Raw genomic sequence first — 22,546 nt, forward strand, 5'->3', positions numbered from 1 at the left:
AAATCCACTCACATTTTAAAAGAATGTAACCAGCCTTTTTTTGGTATATCTGGAGCCAAACAGCCACATAGCCAGGGTAAAGATCTCACAGTCAGCAACAGATGACAGCATGTATAGACATCAGTGATTTCTCCCTCAAGCAAGATGGCCCCCGAGAGCGCCGCACGCCGACGTGCACTACACTCACCGAAAATGACGTGGTACGTTGGCCGGCGAAGCCGGAAGTGCGTCAACGCGTTTCGTCCCTCTTCCAGGGCGTTTTCACAACAGACACTGGTCAAGATTCTTGTTTTTAGGAGAGGACTGTATCCTATCTAATATATTGAATTTTACTTACTTTGTAGTGGGACTATCACATTTCTGCACCAATTGAGTTCTTTTGGCAGTTGATTTATATTATGTATATATAAATATTGTTTTGCGCTGTTTTTTCTTTTTTTCTAATTAATCCGTTCCAGAGGTCAGAAAAAAGTTTAAAAAAAAGTCTTATCTGTTCAAAACTCTTTATAAAGTGCACTTTAAAGGCATGAATACTGTACAGGGACATGATTAAAAATGAATTCATAAATGCATTGAAAAACAATTAATCCGTTCATATTGCGAAAAAAATTCGTAAACCGAGGCATTAGATTCAATGGATTTTCATTCGTAAACCAAAAATTACGTTAACCGAGACATTTGTAAACCGAGGTAAGCCTCTATTCACTTTATGTCCCATAGCCAATAAATACAGGAAGTAAGAGGAAATCCCTCCAAAGAGTTGTTTCCAGGGTCACCAGAACTAGTATCTCCATTGGAGGAAGCAGAATGAAAAACATCACAAGTGCATTTTTGAAGAAAAAAAGCTAAATGCTCGTAAAATCGACGTTTAGGAGTGTTCTGCGTTTTCACGTGTACATTGGAAAATGAGCAGAAGGGAATGTTTTGGGAAAAAAAATATTTTGAAAGCAAATGCCCATAAGCCCTCCTAAACGTGTTCAATAAGAGCTACTATGAGCATTTTTTATGCCACTTTTTATGCCAGAGATTCTGGAATTTTTTTTCTACTCCTAATGTGCATGGATCCTAAGCCCTGGTTCACACTGGATACGACTTGGCATGGGACTTGCAAGTTGCATGCCAAGTTGCACCCTATTGTCCGCAATTAGAGCGGTCATATTGGTGCGGTTTCGACTTGGTTGGAGCCGCACCAATTTCAAAAGTAGTACATGCACTACTTTTGGTGCGATTTGCATAGACATCTGTATCAGATGTCTTGCAAATCGCACCTGAAATAGGCGGGTCCCCCTACTTTGAAATCGTGCAACTTCACTGTAAGTCGCACAATTTCGAAGTCGGGCTTGAAGTGAACAGAGGGTAAAGGAAAGTATACTATATTGCTAAAGCTTAATTGAACGAGCTGAGATTAGAAGTTGATTGGCTACCATGCACATGTGCACAAGATTCTGTGTGTACCAGCTTTAGTAAATCTACCCACTTGCATATTTTACAAATATTCGTGAGCTGAAAAAAAATCTCCATCAGAGTCCCCATTACATCAGGGTTCCCATCAGAGTCTCTTTCACCGTCTTGTACACGGCTGGATGTGGCCGCTGGGCTGTAGTTTGGAGACCCTTGCTCTAAGGCCAAGTTCACACTAGTGCGGCCGTGTTTGCACAGGCACAGCAACCCATTCATTTGAATTGACTGCTTTGCCCACGTTTCAAGCAAGAAAAAAGGTGCATGCAATTTTTTGAAACGCATCTGCACGGAAACCACATGGTCCTTTTGACTATGCGGTTTCTGCACCCATAATCATGTCGTGATTGCACTGTGGAATGAAATGCATTCTGAATGGCACCCCCCACGCGGGTCTCGCAAAAAGAAGCACGATGCAGTTACGGGTGTGGGAATCGCATCTGTGAACCTAGCCTAAACTCTTACCAGTATAAAAACTCACTCTAAATGTTTTGACAAAACAAACACTTTGAGCAATTCCACCATTAAGCTGCTAATCTCTTGCAGAAGAAGGGATACATTGTCCCTTGACAACCAATTATAATATATGATGCAACTCTTCTTCACAGTTTTATTGTCCCAAGTTGTGAGATACCTTGTCACGTATAAAGATGAAAGGAAATTTATTGTGAATAACTTTTTTTTTTAAACTATATCAACACTATTACAGTTCTGATTTGTTTGTAATGCTGCATTATGCATTATACTGAGATTTTGGGAGTTTTTCACCTGATGTTGCAAGGGCAGCATATAAGGATCAGACAACAATTTATTGTAATGTTACCAAGCATTATCAAATAATATCCTGATTTCTTAGAGACTTGGTGACCCTAACTCAATGCGCGTTTGCTACATTTTGAAATATATTATTTTTGGTATGCTTTAGGAAACTGTCAACATTAGTATGGTGTCTGCTTCAATTTTACTGTAAATGGACATCTTTTCTAATGTATCAAGTTTGAATGATGTTTTATTTGGTCACATGTTTATATCGTTTTTATGTGCTCTCTCTCTTTTTTTTAAATGGAATTTAAAGATGAATTCCAGGTATGAATATTTTATACATAGTTGCATTGGTCCATTTGACCATTATAACTATGCCAGGGGCAGACTGACAACTCATGGGGCCTCCGAGCAATAGGGGATCATGGATCCCCTGTGTCCTTGCCCAAACTCAAAAAAGCCTATGAAAAAGGTACCAGGGGCATCTCATGGGGCCCCCTACTGACCCCAGGCCCTCGGGCAGTGCCCGAGTTTCCAAATGGTCAGTCCGCCCCTGAACTATGCATATACCATATCATTTTGTCTTTTTGCTATTAAACATGTCCAGTAATGTGATGATGTTTGGTGCCACGTTCTCTTTGAGACATCCAAGGTCTAAAAGACCCTGCATGTCTCCCATCTGCTCCACTGAATGTAATGTGGTGCACATCGCACCATATTACATTCTTTCCCAGGGATTGCATTACAATCTCTCAATGGGGACCTGGAAGTGACATCAAAACGTCACTTCCGGGACAGCACAAGAAGGGGAGGGGAGTTGAGAGGCTGGCACTGCGTGGAAGCAATAGGCGGTAGTGCTGCCACCCGAATTCTTCCACCTGACAGGTGAGCCCGCTGCTTACCCGCAGCAGGGCTAAAGGTAGAAAAGAAACTACCTGCCCAGCGTCTGGAACTACATGTCCCGGGCATCGGGAGATAGGAATCCAACATCCCTGCTACCATCATGTCTTTGGAGAGTGGGAAGAAACTGGAGTACCTGGAGGAAACCCACGCAGGCACAGGGAGACCATGCAAACTCCAGGTGGATGGTGCTGTGGTTGGGATTCCAACCAATGACCCTAGTACTGCCAGGTGGAAGTGCTAACCATTTAGCCACTGTGCTGTCTTACATGCATTTGACGCACATTTTTCTATCTGCATTTATCCGGTAAGGTTAATTCCTTCTTCTTTCTTTCTTTGGGCTTCAATGTGCACTGTGATGCATTGCAGTGCATTTGCAGTGTGTTTGCATGCATTTTTGCATGTTTTCAGTGCAAAAAAACGCAGTATGCTGTACTTCTCTGCACTGTGTTTCACTGCACTGCAATGGTGTGAACTATGCCCATGGGATAGTCTGGATTTTGGCCTGTCTATGCAGTAGAAGTGCAGTCCAAAATGCAGCAAACTGCGTTCAGTGTGAAAGGGCCCTAAAAGTTCAGACCAGGTCAGGATTCCACATGGAGCCATACATCCGTTGTTCACTGAACGCCCTTACCATTTCTAGAAAGTCTGCACTGCTTTCTTTGGAGCAGCGACAGCATGACGGCACAGAGGGTGCACGTAAAAGGAAATGGTTCAATCTTCAATTACTACCACAGTACAGACACCTGGAGTGAAACCGTGATGAGTCAGCCCCATTCACCAGTCCACATAATAGTTTCTCTCCTTTGTTGGTCCTGAGCACGGCGCCTGTATATCGCTAAAGTGAAATCTAGCCCTGCCACCTGGGTTAGCAGAGCATTCCAGAAAAGTGTCCTCAGAGGGTGAAAAGTGCTGTTCTCCACAAACAGAATTATTGCAATACCCGGAGCCGCGTGCAATGTGCTTCACTCCTGACCTCTGCAGATAAAATATAGAATTGCTTTGCAGAGCCGACTGTAGTTCACATTGTGCCTGTCATCGTAATATGCTGTTCGCCTGTTACGTTAAAAGTGATTTAGGGTTCTAAGCCTAGGCAGTTATTAGGAGCACACACCAGCACGCAGGATGAATCACAGGGAAGGATTTTGTGAATGGCCTTTTCTTATCTCTGTAGCACATATTTAAATCTATTATACAGGCATGGGGACTGGTTAACTGTCACGTCAACAGACACACAGACACTACAACTTTGTTACCATATTAAACATATTAACACTATAAAGGGTTCAGCTTTACAAATTAATATGGCTCTACTGCAGACACAACCTGATTTGTACCACAAACGGTGGAGGCAATGGTACATTATTATTATTATACAGGATTTATATAGCGCCAACAGTTTGCTCAGCGCTTTACAATATAATGGGAGACAATACAGCAACAATACAGTTCAATACAAGAGGGATAGGAGGGCCCTGCTCCTTGGAGCTTACATAAAAGACAATTTTAATTTTACAGAGTCACATATTTTTTTTGTGTTGATCCAGAGTCCTTGTGTGAAAATAAACACACACTCCAGTCAGAATGGAAAATTAAAGTATAACTAAAAGCATTTGTCTTTTAGTTTTGTACATAGCGGAGAGGGATTAGAATACCTGTCAGATTTTTATTGCAGTCTGTGTCCCTGTTATGGAGATTCATCTTATTTGTCATTTTACCATTATCACTAAAAGTGAAAGAAATTTTGAGTTGTCCCCAGAAGAGGATTAGAGAGAAAATCTTCCAATGTTCTAGTGGCTACCAGGGGATCCCCTCACTTTGCAGAGATTTCCTCTATCTTCCTGTTTTGACTATGAGACAGGAAGTGAAGGGACATCTCCCCAGTGGGACAAATGGCAAAATAAAACTGACGGGTTATAATACTCCCTTATTCTATCCAAAATTTAAAAAAAAAAAAATTTGCTTTTAGTTCTACTTTAACCACATCCTTACTGCGATATAGCCAAACGACAGCTACAGCGCGGTTGTCCAATTCTGGAAGGGCGTCATATGACATCCTCCCAGAACGCGTCCTACTGCACGCCCCCAGCGGCGATCTCCATGATAACACAGCTGATAAGATGATGAGGTAAAAGGTCAATCACAGTGGCCTTTCACCACGTGATCAGCTGCGTCCAATGACAAAGCAGATCACCAAGTAAATACAGTTGCCGGTTATCGGTAGTACTTTCCTCACGCTATCACAGCGTGATTGAAGTACTGCCGATAACCGGCAGCTGTCACAGAACAGATCGGCACTGATCGCTTATGTACCAATAATGGTGGATTTTTTATGTCGGGTGATAAGAGTGTCATCAGATGTCCATGTCACGCATGACTGCTTGTTTAATACGCTCAGATTCCAGATTAAAGACATGTATTAAATAGCGGTTTCTTGGCAGCCCTAAGGCTGCCTTCAAAATCTGCTGTAGCTCTGGCTAATGCCTGGTCAACTACTCAAGTAGGATAACCTTGTTCCACAAATTTTATATACATGGCCTCAAGTTGTTCTATCCTGTCATTCATACAGGAGCAAATGCGTAACATCCTCTTGAACTGTGAATTAGGCAGGCTGTCATGGAGATGCTTGGGATGTGCGCTCTTGTAATGTAGTAGGGTGTTCCTGTCTGTTGGTTTTGAGAACACAGATGTCTAGAGTGTACCCTGGTTATTAGTGACCCTCACATCAAAATATGTAATGCTGTTGGGGGATATCTCAGGGTTGAAAATGATACTGGGAAAGATGCTGCTAAGCTGATTGACAAAACTCATAAAAATAGATGTTTCCCCTTCCCAAATAAGGAAGATATCGTCAATATATCTTAACCAGCATTTGACATGATCAATGAACAAAGGCATGGGATAAATGTTGTGCTCCTCCACATACCCAACAAACAAATTTGTAAAGGAAGGGGCAGCAGAACTGCCCATGGCCCACATTATATTGTAAATCACTGCACAAAATGTTGTCACTATATAAATCCAGTATAATAATATTTTAAAATAAAATGTGCTTTTACAATCACTTTCAACCAGTAGTTAAAGTGGAAGAGGATCCTAAGTTTACCTATTCATAAAAATGTTCCTTCTCCTCTTAACATATATCCTGCCTAACCTGTATTAAAAAAATGCCTGTACTTACCCACATTCAATGCACTCTGGTTTAGTCAGTGGAGGCAGCAGCTGTCAATTCCAGGAGCTGTGATGTCACCCATAGGTTCCCATAACCCAGCTATTGTTGGCACTCCCTCCTTTATCCTGCAGCAGGATATCTGGAGCTGCGAGGTCATGTGACCGAACCAGTTTTTAAAACTGATAAGCCCATCTTTTTATACAGGTTAGGCAGCCTACATTGTTAGCTTTAGGCTTTTCTACCATTTTAAAGAGACCTATGCAGGGCAAAACGGCAGTGTCTCTGCAAAGGGCCCCCACTGACAGTTTAATGAATCAACTATTGTGGAGACAGAACTGTTTGACAGACAGAAGAGAACTCTACTGTATGACAAAATATGTAAACCCCTCACAGATTAGTAAGGACTGCTGCACATCTATGTGGCTCTCCGTTCCGCGTTTGCACGGGCATGGCAGTCCATTCAGTTGAATGAGGGTTCAACAGATGCTGGTCATTAGACTGGCTTCTTTTGAACATTGACTTCTTGAGCCATGTTATCAGCGTCATAAAGATTTAGGTAAATGTGCACTTTCCATGCCTCTGCAACAGGTGAGTTACCCTGTAACCAACAGGTGAGGTAACCCAGAACATTGGGAATGGTGTAATAGTGCAAGCATAGCTTGACTGTCTTCACATGTGAAGTATGGGGACACCGCCAATCGCTAGTTCTGTACGTGATGACGTGACTCAAGAAGTCAATGCACAAGGAAAAAACAAAGAGACTGAACCATCGGAACCTTCCAAATCTGGTAGCAGTAAGTGTGAGATGCATCAATGCATGATTCAAATGCTATTCTTACCCACACCCTGCTGACCCAGTTCCTCTCTTGCTGTCAGCATGGCCTTCCTGTCTGCTATTATATCGGCTTTTTGCAATATATGCTTAATGCTTGCACTTGTGGATGGATCAATCTACAGAAAATTTAGCCTGAGTTTTATTCAAGGCATGCATACTTGAACAGGTTAGTAAGATCCATTCTAACTCACAGAACTGTGGTTCTACATCATTGTATCTATGGACATTTACATGCATGTTTATTTCTAACCGATGTCTTGTGATCTCTGCAGCTGTATACATCTACACTGTAGATTCCAATTGGGGTTCACCTATGTCTGATGGACGCTCACTCTGCTTGAATTCCTTAGAGATTATAGCACATTGGTTAAGTTTTATATTATAATCAATATTACATGCTATTTAGTCCATTATAGTTTATTCAGGTGAGGTAAATTGTATTTATTGCTTACTAAAAGCTTCTATTAAGAAACAATTAGCGCTAGTGTCTCCTAGTGCTTCCCCATTTACAGTGGGTTATCATCTGCTCGCTACAATTGTTTGATTTTATAATGGTGTTTTATTAGGTGGTTATGTAGGAATTTCATGATTGGAAGATCTTTTCTTTTATTATTTGTGATCATTAATAAAGATGTTTCATAAAAGCTACTTTGCATGGGTGATTAAATTACCTACTTTGGCAGTCTGTTCTTCACAGCTGCTTTGCTTTTCTGATTGGATTTTTGAGGTTGACACCCACAGCTTACTGTGTGAGTTAGGGACCTTAGATTGTACGCCCCTTGAGGGTTAGGGACTGATGTGAATGTACAATATATATGTAAAGTGCTGCGTAAATTTATGGCGCTATATAAGTACCTTAAATAAATAAGACTTGTACAAAATCTATCATGTGATTTAACATTTGTATAAAGGAGCTCTCCATAAAAAGTAACTATCTTAACCTTCTTATTATGCTACAGGTCAAACTGAGTTATTTTAGACGCCATGTACACTAGCAGTTCCAAAACCGCTAGAAGAAAACACTGGTCAAAAAAAGCGAATATTAGAGTGCTAGCATTTTTAAGGAGCAGCGGTCACTGGCGTCCTTAATCAACTGGTTGTCAAGGAGCGGGCTGGCAAGCCGGACACTGCGTCCTTATTAACGGATCAGTCATCAGCTGTCAGCAGGGTTCCCCGCTAACAGCTGAATGTAAACAAAACAGTTGGTGGCAATGGCAGTGTGCCCCCTCCCCCCCCCACTCCATATCAGACCCTTTGGGTATGGCATGGATTTTAAAGGGGAACTCAAAAACATTTTTTTTAAAGCATGGGGTCCCCCTCCAAACCCATACTAGACCATTTGGTCTAATATGGATTTTAAGGGGAACTCCACGCCAATTTTAAAAAAAAATGGCATTAGGGCTTCCCCCAATCCATACCAGAGCTTTGGCAGGCCAGAAAAGGGGGGGGGGTAGAGGACGAGCGAGCACTCCCCCCTGAACCATACCGGACATGGGGGGGCTGTTTTGTAGATGGGGACAAGGACCCCTCCCCCACAAGTGGTGGCAGTGGCTGTGGGGATCTGCAGGGGGCTTACTGGAATCTGGAAGCCCCCAGATCCCGCCCCCATGTGAATTAATATGGGCTACCCACTCTCAAAAAGAACAGTCAAAAATCAATAAACACACTGACAAGTCCTTTTATCACGTAAATATACAGGATTTAGCAGTTCCGGATAGGGGGAGCACGCATGTACCACCCTACCCACGCCGCTATTGGCTGCTGGATAAGTCAATCATCAGGTCCCGGCTGGAGATTCCCAGTCTGGACTCGGTGATCGGCAGGGCTGAGAGGGGAGAGATCTGTGTGTAAATAACATAGATCTCTCTCCTGTCAGCATGGGCATGTTGCTTTGTATCTCTCTGCACAACAGAGATACAAAGCAGTATATCTCCCAAGTAAAACACAACACAGCACACATAGTAAAACACACACAGCGTATTATTAACCCTTTGAGTGCCCCAGATGTTAACACCTTCCTGCCCAGTGCCATTAGCACAGGGTAAGTGCTTTTTATTAGCACTGATCACTGTATTAGTGTCACTGGAAATGTCATTGGGCAGTTAGTCAGTTCCCACACAGTGTCATAATGCCCACCGCAGTCCCGCTATAAGTCGCTGATCGTCGCCATTACTAGTAAAAAAAAAAATAAAATAAAAATTCCAGTATATATACCGCCATTTGTAGATGCTATAACTTTCACGTAAACCAATTAATTTACATGTATTGGGATTTTGTTTTAGGAAAGACATGTAGCAGAATATATTTTGGCCAAAATTTATGAAGACATTTTATTTTTTTATTTGGTTTTATAGCAAAAACTCAAAAATAGGGTTTTTTCAAAATTGTTGGTCTTTTCTTGTTTATAGTGCAAAAATGAAAAATGCAGGGGTGATCAAATACCACAAAAGGAAATCTCTATTTGTGGGAAAAAAGGACATCAGTTTTATTTTGGGTACAGCATTGCATGACCACGCAAAAATCAGTTCAAGTATCGCAGCGCCGTATCGCGAAAAATGGCCTGGTAACGAAGGGGGAAATTCTTCTGGAGAGCAAAAAGAAAAAAAAAAAAAAGGAATGTCCCCCGTAGGAAATCCAGTGTCAATCAATCACGATGATTTTTTTTTTATACTAGTAATGGCGGCAATCAGTGACTTATAGCGGGACTGCGGCGGGCATTCTGACACTGGGTGGGAACTGACTAACTGCCACGGACATCCCCAGTGACACTAATACAGTGGTGATCAGTGCTAATAAAAAGCACTGACACTGTACTAACTATTATTATTATTATACAGTATTTATATAGCGCTAAAAGGTTTGCTCAGCGCTGTACATTATAGTGGGGGACAGAACATGAGACAATACAGTAACAAAACAAAACACGAGGGGGTCAAGGGCCCTGCTCTTTCGAGCTTACAATCTAGGAGACACTGGGCAGAAAGGGGTTAACATCTGGGGCGATCAAAGGGTTAACTGTGTGCTGTGTGTGTTTTACTAAGTGTGCTGCTTTACTATGGAGACATGCTGCTATGTATTTCTCTGCTGTGCAGAGAAATACACAGCAGCATGTTATTGCTGGCAGGAGAGAGACCTGTGTTGTTTACACACAGGTCTCTCCCCTGTCAGCTGTACTCGGCGATCGCCAGGTGCTGGCAGGGAATCTCCGGCCAGGACCTGGTGATTGACATCCCTAGCCACTAATGACGGCACAGGCAGTGTGGCGCGCGTTCTCTACCCAGCAATGCAAGTCACGTATATATACGTGATTTTGCGCAGCCCTGCCATCCTGTAGCAGTAGTTCTACTATAGAGCAGCAGGAAAGCAGTTAATGTAGTTTTTAAAAGAAGCCCATGTAACAGGGTGACCATACAGGAGCACAACTGGGAGATAGATACAGAACATTGTCATCCTGTAACAGAAAGTGTCTGTACAAGGACCTTCACGTCTTAATCATCAGGTATTATTTAACTACCTAAAGTGTGCCTATCCCAAAATAGGCAATATTGGAAATATTGCAAACAATTCTAGTGACTTAGCAGGCAGTATGTGCAGGTGATGAGTGTGGATGGTGTGCAAGCGGGCAGTAAGTGCACAGAAGGAGGGCAGGACACTGGACAGTATATACAGGTGGAACAGTGTGAAGAGTGTGACAGCAGGATGTATGTGCAAGACAGGAGTGTAGAGGGGGCACCAGCAGGCAGTAAGTACTTGGGAGGAGGGAGAGGGTATGACAGCAGGCTAAAGTGGCAGGGAGGAATATGGAAATTATGACTGCGGGCAGTAAGTACCAGGGAGGAGTGCAGAAGGTATGACTGGGGGCAGTAAGTGTACCAGGAAGGGGGGCAGTAAGTGCCAGAGAGGAGTGCAGAAGATATGACTATGGGCAGTAAGTACAAGGGATGCAGAAAGTATGACTGTGGGCAGTAAGTACCAGGGATGCAGAAGGTAAGATTGCGGGCAGTAAGTACCAGGGATCCAAAAAGTATGACTGCGGGCAGTAAGTACCAGGGAGGAGTGCAGAAGGTATGACTGGGGGCAGTAAGTGTACCAGGAAGAGGGGCAGTAAGTGCCAGAGAGGAGTGCAGAAGATATGACTGTGGACAGTGAGTACCAGGGATGAAGAAGGTATGACTGCAGGCAGTAAGTACCAGGGATGCAGAAAGTATGACTGCGGGCAGCAAGTACCAGGGAGGAATGCAGAAAGTATGACTGCGGGCAGCAAGTGCCAGGGAGGATGGCAGAAAGTATGACTGCAGGCAGCAAGTACCAGGGGGGAGTGCAGAAGGTATAATTGTAGGGAGTAAGTTCAAGGGAGAAGTGCAGAAGGTATAAATGCAGGCAGTAAATACCAGGGAGGGGTGCAGAGAGTTTGACTGCAGGCAGTAAGTGCTAGGGAGGAGTGTGGATGGCGTGACAGCAGTCAGTAAGTGCAGGGAAGGAATGCAGAAGGTATGACAGAGGGCAATAACTGCAGGCAAGAGATGTGGAGAGCATAACAGCGAGCAGTGAGTGCCAGGGAGTAGTACAGAGGGTGTGACAGCAGGTAGTATGTGCAGGAGAGAAATGTGGAGGGTATGACAGTGGGTAGGAGGTAAAAGCAAGGGGTGTGGAGGGTAAATAAAATGGGCAGCATGTGCAGGGCAGGAGTGTAGAAGGTATGACTGCAGGCGTAATTGCAGTCATGTGGTGTAGGGAGTAGGATAGCAGGCAGTAAGTTCAGGGAAGGAGTGTGGAGGGTATGAAAGCTGGATATATACAGTGGGGCAAAAAAGTATTTAGTCAGCCACCAATTGTGCAAGTTCTCCCACTTAAAAAGATGAGAGAGGCCTGTAATTGGCATAATATGTAGACCTCAACTATGAGAGACAAAATGAGAAAAAAAATCCAGACAATCACATTGGCTGATTTGGAAAGAATTTATTTGCAAATTATGGTGGAAAATAAGTATTTGGTCACCTACAAACAAGCAAGATTTCTGGCTCTCACAGACCTGTACCTTCTTCTTTAAGAGGCTCCTCTGTCCTGCACTCATTACCTGTATCAATGGCACCTGTTTGAACTTGTAATCAGTATAAAAAACACCTGTCCACAACCTCAAACAGTCACACTCCAAACTCCACTATGGTGAAGACTAAAGAGCTGTCGAAGGACACCAGAAACAAAATTGTAGACCTGCACCAGGCTGGGAAGACTGAATCTGCAATAGGCAAGCAGCTTGGTGTGAACAAATCAACTGTGGGAGCAATAATTAGAAAATGGAAGACATACAAGACCACTGATAATCTCCCTCGATCTGGGGCTCCATGCAAGATCTCACCCCGTGGGGTCAAAATGATCACAAGAACGGTGAGCACAAATTCCAGGACCACACGGGGGGACCTAGTGAATGACCTGCAGAGACCTGGGACTAACGTAACAAAGGCTACCATCAGTAACACACTACGCCGCCAGGGACTCAGATCCTGCAGTGCCAGACGTGTCCCCCTGCTTAAGCCAGTACATGTCCGGGCCCGTCTGAAGTTTGCTAGAGAGCATTTGGATGATCCAGAAGAGGATTGGGAGAATGTCATATGGTCAGATGAAACCAAAATAGAACTGTTTGGTAGAAACACAGCTCATCGTGTTTGGAGGAGAGAGAATGCTGAGTTGCATCCAAAGAACACCATACCTACTGTGAAGCATGGGGGTGGCAACATCATGCTTTGGGGCTGTTTCTCGGCAAAGGGATCAGGACGACTGATCCATGTACAGGACAGAATGAATGGGGCCATGTAGCATGAGATTTTGAGTGCAAACCTCCTTCCATCAGCAAGGGCATTGAAGATGAAACGTGGCTGGGTCTTCCAACATGACAATGATCCCAAACATACCGCCCGGGCAACGAAGGAGTGGCTTCATAAGAAGCATTTCAAGGTCCTGGAGTGGCCTAGCCAGTCTCCAGATCTCAACCCCATAGAAAACCTTTGGAGGGAGTTGAAAGTCCGTGTTGCCCAGCGACAGCCCCAAAACATCACTTCTCTAGAGGAGATCTGCATGGAGGAATGAGCCAACATACCAGCAACAGTGTGTGCCAACCTTGTGAAGACTTACAGGAAACGTTTGACCTCTGTCATTGCCAACAAAGGATATATATCAAAGTATTGAGATGAACTTTTAATATTGACCAAATACTTATTTTCCACCATAATTTGCAAATAAATTCTTTCCAAATCAGTCAATGTGATTGTCTGGATTTTTTTTCTCATTTTGTCTCTCATAGTTGAGGTCTAACTATGATGCCAATTACAGGCCTCTCTCATCTTTTTAAGTGGGAGAACTTGCACAATTGGTGGCTGACTAAATACTTTTTTGCCCCACTGTATGTGTTGCAGTAAAAAAGAAACACTTTCTGTGACGAACCATTCCATCTCCTGATCATATTCGGTGTATAATTCCATATGGTTTTGTAAGGCCCGGAGGCCTAGAGTATGTGGTGGAGTATAGTGACTGTACATCACAGGCGAGTCATTTTAAATTGCTGGTCCAAGGTAAGTTCTCCAGCATTTGACTGATATGTTTAGTATACTGAACATACGATGGTAATTTTGTAACTAAAGGTTGAAGTAAATAGTCAATGTCGTTACCTAAAAGTTCCCCCAAAGAAGCAATACTGGCTACTATAGGTCTTCCCTTAAAGGGGAGTCCAGGTTGATGATGGAAAATCAAAATGACTGCAGATGAGGGGACCAAATTTTTGGCTTCATCTGGTTTCAGAACTCTAAGACATACAGCTTCTTCCGTAAAGCTTTCAAGTTGATGTTCATAAGATGAGGTGGGATCTGTTGTCAGGCAGGTATATACATGTGGATCAGACAATTGTCTAAGTGTTTCCTGATAATAATCTACAGTGTTCAGCACGACGACAGCGTCACCCTTATTTGCTTCTTTAATTGTGATTTGTGAGTTCTCATAGATATTGAAGAACTTGTGTCTCTTTTTTCTTTAAATTAGATCTGGGAGACCTAGGAGAACTTTCGATTTCACATGCCAGAAAGACTTGTCCAACCAACTTTTGAAATACACTATATTGCCAAAAGTATTGGGATGCCTGCCTTTACATGCACATGAACTTTAATGGCATCCAAGGCTTAGTCTGAAGGGTTCAGTATTGAGTTGGCCCACCCTTTGCAGCTACAACAGCTTCAACTCTTCTGGGAAGGCTGCCCATGGGAATGTTTGGCCATTCTTCCAGAAGAGCATTTGTGAGGTCAGGCACTAATGTCAGAGTAGAAGGTCTGGCTCGCAGTCTCTTCTCTATTTCATCCCAAAGGTGTTCTATTGGGTTGAGGTCAGGACTCTGTGCAGGCCAGTCAAGTTCCTCCACCCCAAACTCAATCATCGGTGTCTTTATGGACCTTGATTTGTGCATTGGTGCACAGTCATGTTGGAAAAGGAAGGGGCCATCCCCAAACTGTTCCCACAAAGTTGGGATCATGAAATTGTCCAAAATGTCTTGGTATGCTGACACCTTCAGTTCAGTTCCCTTCACTGGAACTAAGGGGCCAAGACCAACCCCTAAAAACAACCCCACAACATAATCCCCCCTTCACCAAACTTTACATGTTGCACAATGCAGTCAGGCAAGTACTGTTCTGTCAACCACCAAACCCAGACACGTCCATCAGATTGCCAGACAGAGAAGTGTGATTCGTCACTCCAGAGAACACATCTCTACTGCTCTAGAGTCCAGTGGCGGTGTGCTTTACACCTCTGCATCCAACACTTTCCATTGCACTTGGTGATGTAAGGCTTGGATGCAGCTGCTCGGCCATGGAAACCCATTCCATGAAGCTCTCTACACACTGCTGTTGTGCTAATCTGAAGGCCACACAAAGTTATAGCTATTGACTCCACATACTGTTGGTGACTTCTGCACACTGTGCACTTCAGCATGCGCTGACCCCGCTCTGTCATTTACGTGGCCTACCACTTCGTGGCGGAGTTGCTGTTGTTCCCAGTTGCTTCCACTTTGTTACAATACCACTAACAGTTGACCGTGGAATATTTAGTAGCAATGAAATTTCACGGATGGACTTATTGCACAGGTGGCAACTTATCACGGTACCACGCTTGAATTCACTGAGCTCCTGAGAGCAACCCGTAATTTTACAAATGTTTGTAGAAGCAGTCTGCATGCCTAGGTGCTTGATTGTTACACAGCAGCATTTGTATGAGACATCTGGAGGAAAAGTAGACAGGGTAAACAGCCATATTTGACCCGATACCTCCATTATGTCTGTACAGATACAGTGGTGTAGGGTCATCTCTCGACAATCAGGCTACTTGGTATTCCCTGGGTTATCGTCTGAGGGATGCTAATGTAATTCCCTGCATTACAGAAGTCAGGGGTAAGAAAAAAAGTTTTAACTAATGCCCCCACCCCATAAACACGGGTCATTTTTTTTCCCTTAGAAATTATTTAATATGGATGAGAGGTCTGCTTTGAAGGCTAAGTTAAAATATTTAATAACATAAACTACATACTCAATTGGCCCTGGTGTGTTTAAAAAATTTTAGTTAGGTCCACAGTATACAGAGGACCCTTGCACACTTTCTACATTCATAGACACGCACCCACATGGCTGTCAAACTGGGAGCAGTGGCTATCTCCGTGCAGCTGCTGCATTCCAGTAGACATGAAAGGGACTGCATGCGGGCGGATGCGCAGAACACCTGTGCGGGCAAAAGAAGGCCCTTTGCACAGGTGTACAGATAGGTAGGACAAAGCGAGTGCGGCCTAAAGCTTGCCATAGATGGATCGAATCTTGGCTGGTTCAGTAGGGACAGGTCAAAATTTAATCTAAGGGCTGGCTGGTTGTACTGAATTTGCTCAATTGATTGACTTCAGTACAACCAGCCTGTTGGGTTTTCATCATGTGATCATTCCCAGCAGAACACAACAGTACTACAGGAGGTACTGACTATGTTAATGGAGAATCAAGCAATTTTCTTTTCGTTCCTTTGCATAATCTATGGGCTGCTTTAGTCTCTTTTTGAGCTCCAACTGCCGTGGTGGCCTACATATGATCAGTTATGACACCAGCCATGTGATGGTTTGATATTTCAGTTTAGAGCAAAAACCGCTGTGACAGCATTCATGGCGTGCCTGGAATGTAGCTGTTCTGGGAATCCGTTACATTGATAGATATACTTCCAGTTTAAATGCAGTATACAAAACTTTGCAAGGTAAATGGTACATTTAGGGCCAGTTCTTGCAGTCCAATGCAGTTTTATTTCTGCATCACAAACATAGAAAGTAGGTTATTTGGTTTCCAATGGCACAGTTCACAGCAGTGTGGTCAGTTCCAGGTATTCCAATTCCAGAAAAAAAAGTAGAACATGTTGTATATTTCCTGCACTGGACTGGACTGGAACGTGGTAAAATACATCATAAATGCACTGCTACACAAAGGAAAAAAAAAAAAACAGACCCCAGTGACATGAAGAAAATTACTGTAAACAAGAAGAAAAAAAAGCATCTGGAATGCATCCAAGAATGGATAAAAAAAAAAAACGCACCACAGATGCAATGGAACGCATCTGGAGTTGGATTCTGTGAACCACCCTTTAAGTTTCACAGGACCATAAAAATTTTACTGATGTTATTGCATATTTTTCTAGAAGAAAAGTTCCTGTGTAATGCGGAAAAATTTATTTTTTCCCCTTTGTTTAGGTGTAATGTATGCATGTACAAATGCATATCCATACATTCATAAGCGTAAGTGTGTAAATTGCATGCTCTTAGATGATGATATTTGGACTGTGTGTTATGGATCTGAACACAAGGAAAAATGTCACCAGCACACCAAGGATCACCAATATGGGTCCAAAGGTTTTAATGAACGATCACATAGTTACAGCAAGGCAATGTTTCGGAGTCTCGCAGGACCCCTTCATCAGGCATGTGACATCAAGGCGAGAGATAACCAGGGAGTGAATAAGTTGCTTATTGGTTTCCAAGGTTAAGAACAGGCGTATTTTGGAGATGTTGCAGAGGTGAAATCTACAAGATTTGGACAGTGATTGGATTTGGGGCTGAAAGGACAGATTGGAGTCTTTTTACACCTAGTATCCTGGCATGAGGGGAGGGACTGATGGCTGTATTATTGATCTTAATGGAGAAGTCGGGGGGAGGGGGCACGGGCTGGGGGGAATACTAAGAGCTCAGTTTTGGAAAGATTTAGTTTGAGGAAGTGGAGTGACATCCATGCCGATATGTCACTTAGTAGGTTAGTAATGCGAGAGGAGACTGAAGGGGTGAGGTGAGGAGTAGAAAGATAGATTTGTGTGTCATCAGCATAGAGATGGTAATTGAAGCCATGGGAGTTTATCAAGTGACCAAGAGAGGAGGTGCAGATGGAGAAGAGAAGGGGTCCAAGGACAGAACCTTGAGGTTACAGAAAGAGGGAGTGGAGAGGAGAAGACCGAGTTATAGGTAACAGAGAGAGTGGAGTTTTTTGAGGAGGAGGAGGGGATGGTCAACAGTATCACCCCCAAAAGAGATCTCGATCTGTGTGCAAACAAAATTACAGGCGTACCTCCGGGACATTTCGTATTGAAAAAAAATCATAAACCCGAAACGCAGTTTCCCATAGGAATGCATTGAAAGCCAATTAATCTGTTCCGGAGGTCATAAAAACGTAAAAAAAAAGTCTCATCTGCTCAAAACTCTTTATAAAGTGCACTTTAAAGGCATGGGGACAGCGCTATAAACCTCCCAGACGTAATGCATCCTGGGGAAAATTCATAAACCAAGGCATTATTTTCAATGGATTTTCATTCGTAAACAGAAAATAACATTAACCGAGGCGTTCATAAACTGAGGTATACCTGTATATAAACAGGCAGCACAGTGGCTAAATGGTTAGCACTTCCGCCTGGCAGTACTAGGGTTGTTGGCTCAAATCCCAACCACAGCACCACCTGTCTGGAGTTTGCATGGTCTCCCTGTGCCAGTGTGGGTTTCCTCCGGGTGTCCAGTTTCCTCCCACACTCCAAAGACATGCTAGTAGGTTAATTGTATCCAGTCTAAATTGGCGCTAGTATATGTATGAATGCAAGTTAGGGACCTTAGATTGTACACCCCTTGAGAGTTAGGGACTGATGTGAATGTACAATATATACAGTTAGGTCGATATATATAGCTTGAATATGTTTTGATAAATGCCTGAAAAAAACTAAAATTGTGCCTGTGTGCAAATATATATGGACCTAACTGTATGTAAACTGCTTTGTAAATTGATGGAGCTATACAAGTACCTGAAGTAAATAAATTTAATTTGTGAAATACAGTGTTGCATGACTGCACAATTGTCAGTTAAAGCAGCACAGCGCCATATAGCAAAAAATGGCCCGGTTATGAAGGGGGGAGGGTCAAATCTTCTGGAGGGTAAGTGATTAATTAAAGAACGCACTAAAAGCGGATCAGTGTGAACACAGCCTAATGTGTTTATGGTCATGTGAATGAAGCTTTATACTGATCTCTACACCAGAACAAAAAGAGTGACAGCTGAGGAGGAGAGAGGGGTCAGTTGGGAGCCATGCTGGGTGTCTCTGGCACACTGCGGTCATGTTGCTCTGTCCGGATTTCCCAATAGACTGTATCCGTGCACCGATCAGAGATGAATGAGATCTGCTAATCACTCACCTGCTGACATCACTCCCGGCTCATCTCTCTGTACAGCAATCACAATATCGCTCACACTGGCCGTAGGGCAGTTCCGTGTTCAGCACATGACAGGTATCACGTGCTGCACGGAAGCCGGCTGTAGTCAAAAAGTATGACATCACATGTGTGTAGATTTCTTCCCGATCTAGCATTCTGCTATGCACACTGATCTCGTCCCCGTGTACTCCGATCACTGTATACAGAACATGGATGTATACTACGAAGTTCAATGTGTCACCCCAGACAGCCAGCAGAGAGCCATGGGCCATGTCATGTGACTATTGTAGGAGAGGCGGGGCTGTAGCCATAGAGACACTGTACACAAATCAGTGCTGTGCCACACAGGAAAGAAAGTGACAGGAGAGCTGGAGTGTGAGTATATACTAGACACCCCACATCACACTCAGGGGGCACCCAACTCACAGACATCTATGGGCAGACATAAATGCAGGGCAGAGCTGACGATAAAAGGATTTCTTGGCTTGTTTTGGATAGAGTATGGAGGCTTTAGAACCCCTGTCAGGTTTTACTGCTACCTGGGACTCCCTTAGGCTGGCCATACATTATATAATTTTCTTGAGATTTTTGGTTTAGATTTACCAAAAACCATATAATATGAGGTCAAACTTAAACAACGATTTCAATTGTATCCAATTAGGCAGGCTCTTGCACTACATAGTTGAAGGTAAATCTAAAGGAAATTGGGCAGAAATTGGACAGAAAAATTGTATAGTGTATGGTCAGCCGTATTCTCGGTTCACAATACTATGACCTGAAAGTTGCCTGACATACAGTGTGACTTTGCCAGGCAACTTCCTAGCGACTTGAGCACCACTTTGAGGAAACTTTGAAGCGACTTTCAGGGAATGCCTGCGTAATCTTCCTGTAATGTCGGATCCAAATCACATCAATACAGATGAGGATCAGACTTGGAGGCAACTTCCATTAAAGTCTCTGGGCACAAGTCGGCTAGAAGTCACCTTGAAGTAGTACAGGAACCTTTTCTAAAGTCGGAGCCACTTCAGTAGTGATAATTGGGACAGCTGTCTTTGACTAACATGGGAGTTCACATGTCATGCAACTTGGGGTCTTAACAAGTCAGATCCCAAGTCGCGGCATTGTAAAACTAGCCTAAGGCTCCATTTACACCTATGTAGGCGCGACAAAGCGCATGTGTTTGCGCATTTCTGCATGTCATGTTTGGGGAAGCCCATTCATTTCAATGGACTGTGCCACGTGCAAGGAGCTTGCAAAAAAAAGTGCCTGCCCCTATGTAAAACATTACACTGCACCAAAACACTGGTACTTTCTTACAATGCATTTTGACACATTGGGAACACGCTCAAAATAGCAAGATGCATAGGGGTGCCTTTAAGGCCCCATTTACACCAAAGCGATTTTCTGCTTGAAGCTTGTAGCTCTAAAACACTCAACAAGCCCAATCCCATTCATTTCAATGGTCCCTGTTCTAAGGTTGCAACCTCATCCCTTTAAAACCGAACACATGTATTAATTACACAGGTTCTGGGGCTGATTAAGGTGATAATTAAACTCAGTGAATTATCTGTAATAAATTATCCTCAGAACCCATGTAATTAACCCCTTTGCGCCGATATCGCAGAAATATGCGACCTCACAGAACTGGGCTTTTTTCTGTGGGGCCGCATTTTTGCCTACCTGCCTTTCTGCTGGGAGTGCGCCGCACAGTACGCTCCCAGCACAAAGACCAGGGTGTCACTGAGAGCCCCGGGTCCCGTTCTGCTGGGCGCGCGCTGCACAGCACGCTCCCCGTACAAAGACCAGAGTGTCACTGAGAGCCCCGGGTCCCGTTCTGCTGGGCGCGCACCGCACAGCACGCCCCCAGTACAAAGACCAGGGTGTCACTGAGAACCCCGGGTCCCGTTCTGCTGGGCGCGCACAGCACGCCCCCAGTACAAAGACCAGGGTGTCACTGAGAACCCCGGGTCCCGTTCTGCTGGGCGCGCGCTGCACAGCACGCTCCCCGTACAAAGACCAGGGTGTCACTGAGAACCCCGGGTCCCGTTCTGCTGGGCGCGCGCTGCAAAGCACGCTCCCAATACAAAGACCAGGGTGTCACTGAGAGCCTTGGGTCCCGTTGTAACGATCGGGACCCGGGACTCCCGATTAAGAGTCACATGATCGCTGTGATAGCCTCTGATTAGCTATCACAGTGATCAGTCACTGTATAGCCCACCACCCTTGTTTTTGTTTTCTCTATGAATGGAGAAGAGAGATACATTGTATCTAAGTCCTGGCATAGAGGGAAAAAAAATATTTGTAAAATTAAATTAATTAATTAATTAATTAATGAAAAAATACCTAAATTAAGGTTTGATCTAGTTCAGTGCCAGGGTAAGTGTTTGGGTCAAGGTCAGGGATAAAGGTCAAAAGGTCAGGGTCAAAGGTCAGGATTTCTTTTTTTTTTTAATTGGTATCAGTGTTAGTGTGTTTTAGGTAAGAAAAAAAATGGATACTATTGTTTCTGGGCTGTACTACGGGTACAAACAAATAACATACACATATATGGTATCGCTGCGATCATCAAGAGCTGTAAAATGTATTTTGGGTTGTTCTTTGGTGGTAGGTTATGGTAGTAACAAGAAACACACAGCTACATTTAAAAAAATATATATTTTTTTTACTATTCTGTTTTACTTTGATAATAAAAAAAAAATCAGGAGATATCCATTACCATTTACCACCAAATGAAAGCCCAATTTGTCCTGAAAAAAACAAGGTATAATTCACCTGGATGTACAAAGTAGTTGTGATGATTTGTACAGTTTTACTCACACATGTCAACGTTGCAAAATTGTGCTTAGGCATTAAGATTTGTTTTACCCTTAGGCGTGAAGGGGTTAAATATGTGTTCGGTTTTAAAGGGATGGGGTGGCAACCCTACCCTGTTCACATATGAGCACTTTGTCTCCTGAAGCAAAGAGCCTGTCGCCCATAAGGCTCCATTCACACTGCGCTGATAATTTTTCAGGTGTTTTTTTTCAAGTGTTTTTTTTTTCCAGGCGTTTTTGAGCGCTTTTTTGAGCAGATTTGCAAATATTATAGACACTTTTTCAGGTGTTTTTTACTTAGGCATTTTTGCTGATGCCAATAGAAATACCTGCTGTTTAAGATGAAAACATCTGAAAAAACGCTCATTCCCACTGTCCAGGTGTTCCCTATTCAAGTCTATGGGTACAAAACTTTCAGATCTGCCTGAACAGTAGCACAAGTACTTTTTTAAGCGACAAGCATTTTGCTACAGGAAGCAGAACACTCAAGTGTGAACAGTGGCCATTGGAAATAATGGGATTTTACTTGAGTGTTGATCTTCAAGCTGAAAAGCACTCAAGTGTGAACAGGGTCTAAAAGTACATGAGCTTTTGTTTTGGCAGATTACACGCATTTTTGGTTCCATAGACTTGAATAGAAACACCTGAAAACGTGTGACTTGAGCATTTTACAAGCAATTTGTTGTTCTTTTGCTCAAACAGCAGCTCTACACCCCTAATTTCCTCCCTCTGGTGCTTTCTATTGTCTAAACAAAAATGACTGAAGCTGTAACATGCTTGTAATATGCTTCTAAGACGCTTCTAAAACGCTTGTAATACACTTCTAAAACGCTTGTAAGTCCTCAAGCACACGTGACATT

At 43.3% G+C, this 22,546-nt stretch overlaps 2 protein-coding genes across 2 annotated transcripts in view; one reads left to right on the forward strand and one right to left on the reverse strand.

The window, feature by feature from the left end:
* The window catches only part of FIG4 (FIG4 phosphoinositide 5-phosphatase), a 315,676-nt gene extending 296,613 nt beyond the window's left edge, over window positions 1–19,063 (reverse strand). The window contains exon 1 of the mRNA XM_089664705.1: window positions 18,856–19,063. The gene's annotated coding sequence lies outside the window, so the exon portion shown is untranslated. The remainder of the gene's footprint in view (window positions 1–18,855) is intronic.
* A 135-nt stretch (window positions 19,064–19,198) lies between these two features.
* The window catches only part of AK9 (adenylate kinase 9), a 125,328-nt gene continuing 121,980 nt past the window's right edge, over window positions 19,199–22,546 (forward strand). Inside the window, exon 1 of the mRNA XM_089664724.1 lies at window positions 19,199–19,248. The gene's annotated coding sequence lies outside the window, so the exon portion shown is untranslated. The remainder of the gene's footprint in view (window positions 19,249–22,546) is intronic.

This window comes from Staurois parvus, unplaced genomic scaffold, assembly GCF_062004578.1.
Source record: "Staurois parvus isolate SC_StPar_1 unplaced genomic scaffold, SC_StPar_1.0 ptg000048l, whole genome shotgun sequence".
NCBI classification, from domain to species: domain Eukaryota; kingdom Metazoa; phylum Chordata; class Amphibia; order Anura; family Ranidae; genus Staurois; species Staurois parvus.